This window comes from Corvus kubaryi, unplaced genomic scaffold (genome assembly GCF_017639235.1).
Source record: "Corvus kubaryi isolate FWS band 111438036 unplaced genomic scaffold, C.kubaryi_AGA036_p1.0 37394, whole genome shotgun sequence".
In the NCBI taxonomy this organism is placed as follows: Eukaryota; Metazoa; Chordata; class Aves; order Passeriformes; family Corvidae; genus Corvus; species Corvus kubaryi.
Genome location: NW_024581133.1, coordinates 6,484,186 through 6,496,535, shown reverse-complemented (window position 1 = coordinate 6,496,535; position 12,350 = coordinate 6,484,186). Strand labels below are relative to the sequence as shown.

Here is a 12,350-nt window from a genome sequence, read left to right as displayed (position 1 = left end):
GAGCTGAGTTCTAGCAGAGAACAGAAATCATGTGGAATTAGTGAGCAGGGCAGCTATGAGAAGGGTTTTCTTGTGAAATATTGCACCTGGGGGCATGATGGAGTTTCTGGAAGAGCAAAGAGAGCGAGGTTGTTGCTTCGTGGGAACACGAGCCGTGGGTGCACACACGTAAATGGATAATGCACATCCGTGATGTGGATCCAGCAGGGACAGAGCCAAGGCTGGGAGCTGCTGCCCAGGGCCTTTCTCTCTGCATGCTCAGGAAGGGACAACACTCAAAATCAACAGCAGGAAGGAGAGGTTATTTGAACACTAAGGAGAAGGAGAAGGACGGGACACCATAAAAATGCTTTCAAGGGATCTTTAGCATTCACCAGCATAATCCCTGTAAAACAGATGGCAGAGCAGTTTAATATTCTGCCTGAAGGACAACTCCTCCTGCAAAACATCCTCACCCCCAGAGCTGCTTTCTGCTGACAGCAATGGGAAGGTGCCCAGATCCTACAGTGACCATAAGGACATTCTGCACTCACAAAGCTGATGGTAAAAAAATTCCTGAGAATAAATTTTCCTCACTGACAGGAGAAAGATGATTATGTAGATAGGGTTCTGTGAAGTTCCAATCTCAGATTCCTAATGAGGTTGCAAGTAATTGATCTGTTTGTACACACGAAAGGACCGATTTTTGAGGTGCCTAACAAATCACAGCTCCCAGGGGAGCAGCATCCCGGATTTCAGGCAGCCAGCAATGACACCAGCGTTATCAGACAGGCTGAGCACTGTGGCAAGGAGTGATTACTGTGCTGCTAGAGGGAAGTGCTGCAGGCTGAGCATCCTGGGCTCTGTCCCTTGGCCTCTTGGCATCTCTGTGTCCCTCCAGGCTCCACATTAGGACAGCACAGCTTTCTTCTGGTGGGAATTGCAGACCCCTTGAAGCTGTGGTTATATGAATATATGAATGGATGGCAACTTGTGTCCCCAAAAGCTTAAACCTTAAATAAACCAGAATTTGGGGAAAAAAGGTCTCTGTGCTCCCAGCTTCACAGCTGAGGACCAGGAAAAGTGCTCCTGGGTCTTCAGGTTTTCAACAAAGACTTGAAGTCTAGCTTTTTTTTTTTTAACTAAGAAAAATGCTATTTTACCTCAGGAGAACTTCGAAAATTTCCCTCTTTCCAACTAGTATAAATAATAATAACATTTATTTTTAAATCTAAAAAATTAGACTGCAATGCCATATTTCACAAAAAAAAATGCTTTCAGATCAGGTCCATTATAAATTCTTCATCTTATACTGTACAAAGTTGCCCTTTTCATTGGCATCTAAAGAAAAAAAAATAAAAGGAGGTGCATGGAGATTTGTTTCAAACTGAAACAAAATATTTCATTTAAGAAACTCCATCCTGTCAGCTGCTTGATCCATTTTTTATTAGAAATATTCATTGAAACTGATTTTTTTCCCCCTAAATAACTCAGGTTTGGAAAAATGGCATGTTTTTACCAACAAAAATTTTAACAGGAATTCTGATTATGCTCTCATGAATGTAAAATTGTCTCAGGTGCACCTTTAATAAGATAATATAGAGAAATACAATATAGGAAAAGAAATCCTGCTATTTATATGCACATGACTAAAAGTATCTGACCTCTGAGCGGCAGAAAAGGGTTTTTCTTCCACAGGGTTCTGATTATTGTTGGGGGGTCTTTTGGGGTTTTTTGGTAACATTGAAATTGCTTCTGCAGCCACACAATTCAACATCCAGAAGAGAGCGGAGCAATATCATCATTCTCCTGGACAGATGGCGAGGCTGGGCTCTTGGCAAGGATCCTGCACAGGGAAAAGCAGCAGGATCTGAAGAGAATCTATATGTGAGGGAAGGTAGAAAAAGGAAATGAGGGGGCTTCAAATGCAAAAAGGTAGAAACCAAGTGAAATCATAAGTCAGGGAGTAAGAACAGGCATTAATGGTTCAAACTATGGTCAGAATAAAGGGGGAATGGCCAGGGAAAGATGGAAGTCCTGACATATTATTGATCCACAAACTGTGGAAAAAAAATGCTTTGTAGTAACAGTTGCTCCTGCCTTCATATCCAAGGATTATAAACGCATCTGGGGCCATCTCTGTTAGAGCTCAGCCCTAAGCCTTATTAATTCTTGCTTGACTTTTTGCTTCTCTCTTTCACTGCCAAAATAACAGCAGAAAAGTCTCAGAGCATAGGACTCTGAAACACTTGCAGAGTAATTTGGCTGTGGAGGACATCACTCAGTCAAAAAAAACCCAAACCAAACCAATGATTGACCATTATTTTAGGGGGGTGATTTTATCAAAATAGACTGCATCTCTTGCAGGTCTTCAGCAGCCCCTTTCCTTACAGTGCCTTTCCATCAAATATCCTAGTCAATGGTGGTGAAGAGCAGTGAGTCCCTGGGGAGTTTCCAGGAGGATGTTCTCAGATCTGGCAGAGAATCAGTGAGATTTAATCAGCTGAAGACCTGGTCTCTTTTCTTTGAAATACAGATCAGCCCTCAGGATGTAATTTTTTACAGGATTTTAGACAGGTAAAGGAACACTATATATATCATTAGGAAAAAAATTTCCATCTGATTCCTCTCAGTGTCACAGGACTAGATGCAAAATTTGTCCTTGCAATTAATGTCCAAAAGAAACCATGGTCATCAAGCAATCTTGAAGGAGGACTATATCACAGTCCCAGGCTGAAAACCCATTGCAACTGGAGCAGTATTAGATCCAGTATAATTTCCGAGGTCTCCTTTCTTCTCTTGTTCAGAAAAATCAAGGAGAGTATAGGAGTTTTCTGGTTCTCTTACTCAGTGACATGGTAGCTGGAAGCAAAAAGGAGCTACTCTGCCATCAAAGACAACAAGATTACATGGAAGAGCATGCCAATATATATTTCTCAGGTGTAAAATTATGTGTTAATGGCTGCAACAATCAACTGTGGCTGCAAACACAGGAGGCTAACTGGGTCTAGGCAACAACGGATTTAAAAATCAAAGTCTGTAGCAGAGCCTACCTTTAAAAAGAATTTCCTCTGAACCATGGAAAAAGAGGTGTCTTTTGTTGTAGCTTCAGAGGAGAGCACTGTATTAAGTGAAAACTAAGAAAAAAGTTCTCCTGAAACCTTTTTTATTATTAAGAAATTATTTGATAGATATGTAACACAAGTTCAAAAACTCTCCACGGAGCTTTTTAAGCAAGCTATGTGTGCCACAGATTCTGGGAAGAAGAGAAAGCTATTTGAAAGTCATTGACTTGAAATCATCTGGTTCAAAGAACTGAATTTCAGCAGTACAGATGGCACCTACTGATTGCTCCCCCACAGCACAGGTAGGACATATAGGGTAAAAGTCCTCTGTGCAGTGTGAAAAACATTGATTTGCTCAGAGATGCTGCCGGGGTCTCTGGGACAGGACCCATTTATTCACTGTTCCCACACTGTAGGTTGGAAAAGATAGTGCTGATGCAGTCCTGATATATCAAGAAATGCAGGGAAACCAGGGCTGGAGTAATTTAGTGTGTTACCAGCAGACCTGATTAATTATTTAGAGAAAGCATTTTAGTTCAAAATTCTCTGCTACAAAGTCAATTGAACTGAAGTCCTCCCACCGTTTCTGGATAATCTCTATTGATCTGTGGTGGGTTTTACACATTTCTGGGCAGGTGCACATGGTGTATGTTTGTTCCACTGGGAGAAAATACTTACTGCATTATTTGATCCCACAGTCCTGTGTTACACAACGTTCTGTGAGGAGAAACTATTGTGCTTGAAGCTGAAGCATTTACAGCAGCCCTTGGATTTGGAAGCAGAGATGGACAGGGTATGAACACAAATAGTCCAGTTGTTTGATTGAACTGTCCTGATTTATGCTGAGTAAGAATCTGCCTGCACTGCTCCAATGCCTTTACATTTTTTCATTCTCACCCATCCCACTGGGGGAGATTTCATGTTTCCAGCACATTGTACACTCCAATGCCATTGCCTTGTGTGGTGGTGGTGGTGACCCTCACAGCAAAGTGGCTGTGGGCTGAATTCACCTTGTAATCCACTATGTTATGTTATGAACTGAGGGACAGAAAGTCTCCCAGATTGTTAGAGAGAGATTATATCTTAAAGTCTGATACTCTGTTGGTGCAGACGCTTTAAAGGTCATATCTAAGACAGTAAGTGCTAAAGCAAGCTGGCACAGCAAACATGCAGCAGATGAAACAGGGAACAAGCATCAGCCAAGCCGAATAAACAGCTTTTCTGAAGTTAGGGGCACAGACTAGCAAGTTGGGTGTTCATGAGATAGATACAGAGAGGAATGCTTAACTGTAGGAGTTGGAAAGCAACAGCTTAGCAACACGTATCTATGTAAGGAGGGACAGACTACACATTCGGATTCCAGAGAAAGGCCATAAAAGGTCAATTTGACAAGCTGAATATGGATAATGAATTGAGACAGATGGTGTAAGAGTACGGTAGCTAATAAATAATGAACAGACTTGCTTCAAGGAGCAAACGCGGGGAGAAGTTGCAGCCGCGAGCTTAGTCAGAAGGGAGGTGGTGAAGGGGAAAAGAACAAAACCATGGAGGATGGAGGAGAATCACAGCAGGAGGGCTGGTGGGAGAGGAGTGTCTGCTCTTATGTGCCAGAGTTTTGTGGAAATGATAATTCACCCAAAGAAAACTTAGAAATGCATATGCTTGAACTGGAATTTGGCCATCTTACTGAGATTAACAATTTTCTAGCTGAGAAATCACTCATGGTCTCTAAACATCTTCTAGATATCTGTTTCCTCTGCTCCTCCTCTCCCATTACCACAGTACCTAAGCAGCATACAGTGATCACAAGTCCCATCAAAGGCTGGGAAAGGTTCTCAGGTTTGTTTTGCACATCAAGGCTTGAGGCAGAGAGGGGCTAGAAATGTATCTGAGCACTGAAATGGAAATGCTGTGTGCTGTCCCCCACATTCCAGGGGCCCCTGTGGACCAGCAAGGTAAGGATTTATTCCCATCTTCAAACCCAGCTATCCTCCACATGATGACCAAGATAAAGGTGAGCTTTGCTGCCCCACAAACATTTTCCTTAATGTGGAGCTGAGGCACAAACCCCGGCCTGGACATCAAGTAATACTTAGAGGTGTCCCAGTGCAGATGGAAATAAAGGAGTTTTCCCAAAATCACCTGGGGGAGCCATATCAGAGCCAAACAACCAGCACATGTTTTTGCTATTTGTTTGTCTTTTTAAATATCATAACGAGCTAGAATCTTTGAGGCTTTACTGCTTATTAATAAGCCAGTCTCACTATCAGCATTGCACCTGGCAGCATAAACCAGTAGGAAATTGGATGTTTATTCAGAAACAACAGTGCCCTGGTGCCCTTTCATGAATTTGAGCATTTCTACGTGTGTTTGCCCTTGGACAGCTTATTAGGTTTAACCTTACTTGAGGCCCTGACAAGCTCCCAGAGAGGAGTGTAAGGAATAACCTTGGAAATAAACTGCTTGCAATTCAGCAGATTCTGCCTGTGTCAGACAGCAAACATCCCTGATTAACTATAAACTGCTTAGCTTATTGGCAAAGACGTGCCTCTGGCTACAAAGGGGATTTTTATTTCATCACACTTGCAACCTGAGTTATTAAATAATGAGCTGCTTAATTAACTAATTCGTTAATACATGGCTGTGATGAATAGATTTGCTCCAGTGACAGAGTCATGAAAGCAGAAAAACCCCCTGATTTCTAAGTACTGCTTTCTTTCAGGAGGGATTTTATTTGAGCAAGTATCCTATTAATTACTTCTTTCCTTCTTTTTCCTGCCTCTACCTAACAGAGCAGCCTCAAGGTCTGCTCTGTTTTCCCCCAGCTCTCCCTGCTCTTGTCCTTTCCTCTTTTTTGCCTTGCTCCCTCTGGATCCATGCAGCCAGTGTCTTCAGAGTGTTGTGCCACAGAATGACCCCTTGCCCAGTGCTCCCACGCTGCTGTGGCCAGAAGTCTCATAATCCCCAATCTCAGATGGAAGGTGGCTGTGGTACTGATAAAAGCCCATCCATTATTGCCCATGATCACCTTCCCATCACTGGGGGACCAACCAGCCTCCCCACTAATTTACAAAACAATTTACTGCACCTCACAGCAGCCTTTGCAGGATTGTTATCTCCTGTTTTCCATGGTATTGGAGTGTGTTGAGAAAGAACTCTAGTAGAGACATTTCCACAGGCTGGAAACCACTCCTGCCATCAGGAACAGCTCTTTCCCAGCCCAGGATGCTCAGGCATCAGTCTCTTGAGACAGCTGCTCGCCAGCTCCAGGGAAGTGTACAAATGCACTGACCATGCCAGAATTCTCTCTCGTTCCCAGAAATCCCCTACAGCCTGTCACAGACACAGCCAACCTTATGCTTCCATCATGCCCTTTAATAAGATTGATCCCTGTGCTTCCCTTCGGGGCTGCCCAATGATAAGCCTAAAGGGGCACAGTTATTATGAGATCAGATAAAAGGGCTGGTTCTCAAACCAAATCCAGCCTCTTTCCTTTCTGCATAAGACCTCCAATACAATTGTATTGTGGCCTCAAGGGCTTTCAAAATTGCAAATGCACTGTTCATTATCACCTTGCCTGTGGAGAAATACAAGTGCAAGCAGAAGCAGATTTAAAGAGACTCCTTTCAAGGTTAAGTGGCAGGGAAAATACTGGAGCAATTGCTTTTGCTCCATTCATGTTCACAGCATTTTGATTAGTTTAACCTTTTTTTTTTTAATATGAAATTCTACTGAGGAGACCTGAACCTTGTAGCAACCATGATCATTCAACAGATTCCATTGTCCAGCTATCAAATTCACTATGTGCCCCACATATATCACCAAACCTACCCATAAAGTGATGTCTTCTTCTGTAAGGAGGCAATTTGCAAAGCCTGTCTTAGCTGTACCTTAAATATCCCAGATTCTCAGATCTTTGAACAACCTACTTTTGAAACCAGCATCTTGAGGAAAGTCATAAAAAATTGCCATAGGGCCTGGAATATGTTGGTGTCGACTTAACAGCAACCTTACAGACAACAACTCTACATTTACACTTTTGTTTTATACTCATGAAGGATTTAGACTCAGAAGAGCACCCAGCAGTATTTTTGCACCTGCAGCAGAGAGGAATGGATAATTTGAGCACATGTAATCAGCCCCTTAACATTATGGAAAGTTGGGTTGCCTGGCAGTGGTTTTTCCTAAGCCTCCCTCATTCGTTTTGTGTCCCTGCAGGAGACTTTAGGATAGGTCTCTGCAAGAGCAGCTCATTTACACAGAGCCTTAAGTTGGCCAGTATCCTGACAACCCAAAGTCATGTGGCTTTCAGCTGTGCCATGGGGCATTTGCTGTCTCACAGTCTTCTGAAATGATGTTTGTGCCTCTGTGGAATAGAGAAGGAAAGGAGGAAAAGACTGAAACAAAGAGAAGATGCTGTAGGAGCCAAAGAATGAAAGAAAGCAACAGCAGAGCTTGAGATACAGGAAAGGAGGCAGGACAAGGCAGGGGATGGTGAAGGTCAGAAAGGTAGGGGGAGAAAAAGGCATAACAGTACTGGTCTCAGAAAGTTGAGAAATGTTGCCTTGAGCCAGTAAAAAGAAGAAAAACAAACAAACAAAAAAACCCCAATTAGACTCAGCACTTCATAGCAGTGAGAAGGTTCTGCATTTCCTTCCCAAACACACTAATAAATTCCTGCATTCAGGTTGGACATTAATGATGAAAAAGCTTCATCTCCCCAAATTAATAGCCACAATACATCATCAGGCTGTAGCACTATACCTACCCCATGTGTACGCAGAGAGAAAATCCTCAGCATCACCTGTCGAGGCAGAAGAAGGATTTAGCTGTTAATTATTGCTCAGTGTGACTCATGCCTGTGGGTAGGGGCGCGACAGTACAGATGGGAGTTAAAATCAGACTGCCATCGGGGGAATTTATGCCAGGAGAGTTGAATTCAGGCAACTTCTGCTTATGTTTTACCTGGAATTTCTCTATAAATTTGAACAGAGTAAAAAAACATTTTGAAAAATACGTGCCTGTGCAGACATTTGTCAGGACTCAGGCAGGTTTGATTAGAGGAGAGAAGGTTTAGTGACTTGGGCAACATCAAGAACTCTGTACATTTCCTCTAATTCCACAGATGGCTCGGTTAACCTAAGGCAAGACATTTAGTTACTCTTAGGTTTGGTTCTTTGTCTGCAAAATAGCTGTAATAACTTGTTTTCTCTACCTGTCAGAGATTGTGTAGGGAAAACACAGGCATAACTGAAAAGAGAATCTTGTAACCGCTGATGGAGAGCTCCAAAGTTCACCTTTCTGGACTTCAGATTGTCCTTGCCAAGACTACTGTGATGTCGAAATTATGCTTGCAAGGACAGAGTCTACTGTGAATAACTTCCAATGTGCTGTTTCTGATCAGAATCAAGAATATTTCCAGCATGTTTCATAGCTCTCCTTCTGTTCCTCTCATTTCAGCCCTTGCCAAGGAAGACATGTAAGGACACAGACTCCCTGAAAATGAGAAGGCAGGTGAGAGAGATCTTGAAACTCAAGCATTCCCATGCAAAGGAGATGCTCTGACTTTCAGAGGGGGAGGGCAGGTATCTTTTGACGATCCCCATTGTCCCTGGTCCAAGTGTTCTCCTTTCTGCAGATACTGAAGTAAGAGGAATCCCTCTACCTGCTCCCAAAGCCCAGCCCCTTCGACCCAGCTCAAGGAGTTTTACAGCAGAAATGCCAGCTCCCTGGCAGTGAGTTTAGTGGAGGAATATGGCTCTCAGTAAAATTTAAGCAGCAAGGAACTTCATCATCTTCCTTCCTGCTAGGAGTCTGGGACTTGCCTCATGTACATATTGGCTGGTCTCCACTTGCCCTGAGCTTGTTTGCAAAATCATGTTTGGTATCCAGGCACCCTTTGCCTCAGCCCTCTCCACACCTCATCTGGAACCCAGCTCTTTGTGTCAGCAGGCAAATTGAGGGACTGAGGTGGACAGCTGCACGTGGCCCCTTCTGAGGGTTTCATCTGTCAGTGTGTTATTACCCAGTTCCAGTCCTCATCCCGACACGCTGAGATCAAACCTCGCCAGGCTCCTCGGGGACGTTTTGGCTGCCCGTCCTTTTGACTGTCATTCTGATAGTCCAGAGCTCCAGGAGAGCTGGCCATGCTCTGTGTGCTGCACAGCCAGGCACAACGGGCCCCAAAGAGCTGCTCTTGAAAAGCATGTCAGGGACTGGCTGCCAGGATTTGGGTTTCAAGTGCCCCCCTATTGCCAACCCTCCCCACAGCAGTGTTCCTCCAGGTGGCCTCCGATGACCAGATGCATGGGATCAGGGAGCATGGGCTTTCCTCTAGCTCCTGCTTTCCCAGGACTCACAGGGGAGCCCCTGAATTTGGCAGCATCTGCAGGTGGTGCAGCCTGAAATGTGTCGTCACACTTACTCCTACTGCTGATGCTGTTCCTCCCCACTGAGCTGCAGAGGTTGTGTCCTGCGCCCCGGCACAGAGCTCTGTTTTCTCTCCTCCCTTCAGCCCCAAGTCAGCTGGCAATGCTGTCAGGACTGAGTGGAGTCACCCACTGGAAGACGGCTCTGGTGGCCAAGTGGCTGCCAGATTAGCACACACCAAAGACCTGTGTTGGGAGGAAGGGAAGGCATGACAAGATAGCAGCTTTTAAAAGGTCTCCATGCAGTATCTGCCTTCCTCACCCCCAATGTAGGCTCTGTTTTCAAGCATATGTTGGGACATGGGAAATATCTCTTGCAATGGGGGAAAAAAAAAAAAACAAAACAGTCTCTTTGTCGTCAAAATGTAAATGAGATGGACTTGCAGTCTCATAATAGGGAACAAAGGGATATTTAAGAAATTTGAAAGGCAAGAGATTAAAATCTTGCACAAGGAAATTCCTGTTTACACACTAACCTGTGGGGGCCCTGGGAATAAAAGGCAACGTCTTGGCAGCATTAAAAAGAAGGGATTGGATATATTTGAGGAAAAAAAGTCAGTTTCATTTGAGTTTCTTTTTCTACAACATGTTTTTTCTACTGGGAGAAATAAGTTCTTCAAGACATGAGGCAAATATCAAGAGAACTCTCTGGTGTGGGCTGATCTGTAACTGTCCACCAAGAAGTTTTCTTGGACATATTTTGCTGGTGCCAACTGTCAGAGAGGGGATCCCAAGCTAGATGTTTCCCTGGGCTGTCAATCCTGGGTAGCAGTAATAGGAAGGCTGTGGAATGTCTTTCCCTTCACCTGCTGCACTGGGACTTTTGACACAGAAATGACACCAGAAGATAAAGTGATATCTCAGCAAGTGGCTTCTGCTCCCCACGGGGAAGAGAGAATTACAGTCTATCACACCTGGAGCAAAGCTAAAACAAGATAAATTCAAGACTTTTGCTAGAAGCAGGAATCTTGGATGATGTATGGGAGAAGGCAGGAAGAAGTGGAGTGTGAGAGCAGGTGTCCTCCAGATGACAAGCCTGGGGGGATTAGCTGGCAAATTTCAAGGGGATAACAAATCAAGGCAGATCACACTAATGCCTCTTCAGGGGAAAAAGGATAGAATATCCCAGGTGAAGAAAGTGGCAAGAGGGTGATGATCAGAAGTTATTTATCAAAGTGTAACCTCACACTCCCTTGTCAGGGAGCCAGGGAATAGCCGACAGACAGGGTGGATATCAAGCCTTTCAGCTAACACAGACTGAATAGGCAAAAAGCTGCTTTCTGATGGCACTTCAGTGATGAATGTAAAGTCTGGTGGCTGCAAAATCTTTCTGGTTGCCCAGGAATAAACAGCCAGAGCACAGAAACCCACAGTGCCAAACCTGCAGGAACAGATCCCGTCACTGCAAGCCAGGCAGGAGGGGAAAGAGGTGACCAGTTCCCCTCTTGCTTGTATGAGATCCCTGCAGGGAAGTGATGGTAGGAGACCATCATGGACCCATGATTAACATCTCAATTTTGGACATTTTATATAGAAAGTTCTTTCTCTGAAACAGATATTTTATAGGGCTCTGTGTGACTGCCATCTCTGTCTCTATTTCCTGTTTTGGGGATGGGATTGAGTGCTTTCTACCTTCCAAATATGCTGCGAGATACTTGGGAACAGAGGTAGGCAATGTTACATCTCTGCTGGATAAGGGCATCCAAACTGCTGTTGCTTGGTAAAACTGGTGTGTTTGTGCTGTAGAAGAGGTTGGTTTTCAGGCCTGTGGAGTTGGTGCTTTGCCTGAGCACTGAATTCCCTCATCAGCTTTTCCAGCGAGGTGCAGATATGAGGAATCCAGGTAATGAATATGGAATGAGGACACTGCCGAGTCTCTATAGCCCCTGCACACATGGAAACCTCAAACAGATCTAGAGATGGGCACAGAGCTGACAGCTGAAGGCATTGACGTGCCTGCTGTGTTTTAAGCTCAGTGCTGGAAGAGGGCCAAGCACCGCCTGCCTCTTTTCCACAGTAAATGGGTTTACTGCTGGGATTGGGACGAGATGTGTTCTAAAACTGGTCTGTGGAAGGGTCTGTTATTTCCACATAAAACAAGTTTCTCAATTCCCTGTAGGGAAGCTGGGGATTGGACACGGTGGCAGCTTCCATAGTTACCAATAACCCATGACTGGGGCTGGGTCCTGGCCAGAGCCCCATGCTTTGAGGTGCTGGTGCCCAGAGATTGCTCCAGGACTGGCCTATGGCCTTTAGTGGAGGCAGTCATGGGCCACATCACACAGCTGCCTGGACATGACACAAGGATATTCCCTGCTCACTGCTTCCCATGGCCACGCGCTGCTGTGCAGGGCTGCTCACACCTGTAGGATCCAGGTAAAGCCTTTTTTCCACACAATTAGAGAGCAAGAAAAAGCTACACTATACCTCTGAACTAATCTGAGCCAGGCTCCACAACAGCCTCCAGGTGAGGCGTTTGGTCCTTCATGGTTTTTTTAATTTTTAGTAAGACCTTATCTCATAAAATTTGGTGTCTAAAAGGTGTGTCCGTCCTCTACAGAGTGTAGGGAACAGCTTTACCTGCTTCCTAAGTGCCCCCTGCCCAGCTGTCCTCATCTAGACTCTCCTTCCAAGGTTCTGCAGGAGGTCTCTGTTCAACACCAGCTGCACGGTGCCTGAATTTGGGGTAGCAGAGTTTGATGCAGAGTTGAGAAGATTGCAGAGGTTTCCTGTCTGCAAGCAATGTACCTCGGAATTTCACTGTGAGATGAGCAGGATTTTCTCTGGGAAGTAACTCTCCCTAATCATTTAGAAATTACTCTCCTAATTTGTTGAAAACAAGGAAAATCTCTCTCCCTGAGGGTTCCCAATCTGTTGC

The 12,350-nt window shown here is 44.5% G+C and overlaps 1 protein-coding gene across 3 annotated transcripts in view; it reads right to left on the bottom strand.

The window, feature by feature from the left end:
* SV2B (synaptic vesicle glycoprotein 2B) overlaps window positions 1-12,350 on the bottom strand; it is a 64,887-nt gene that overhangs the window by 34,733 nt on the left and 17,804 nt on the right. The window lies entirely within an intron of this gene.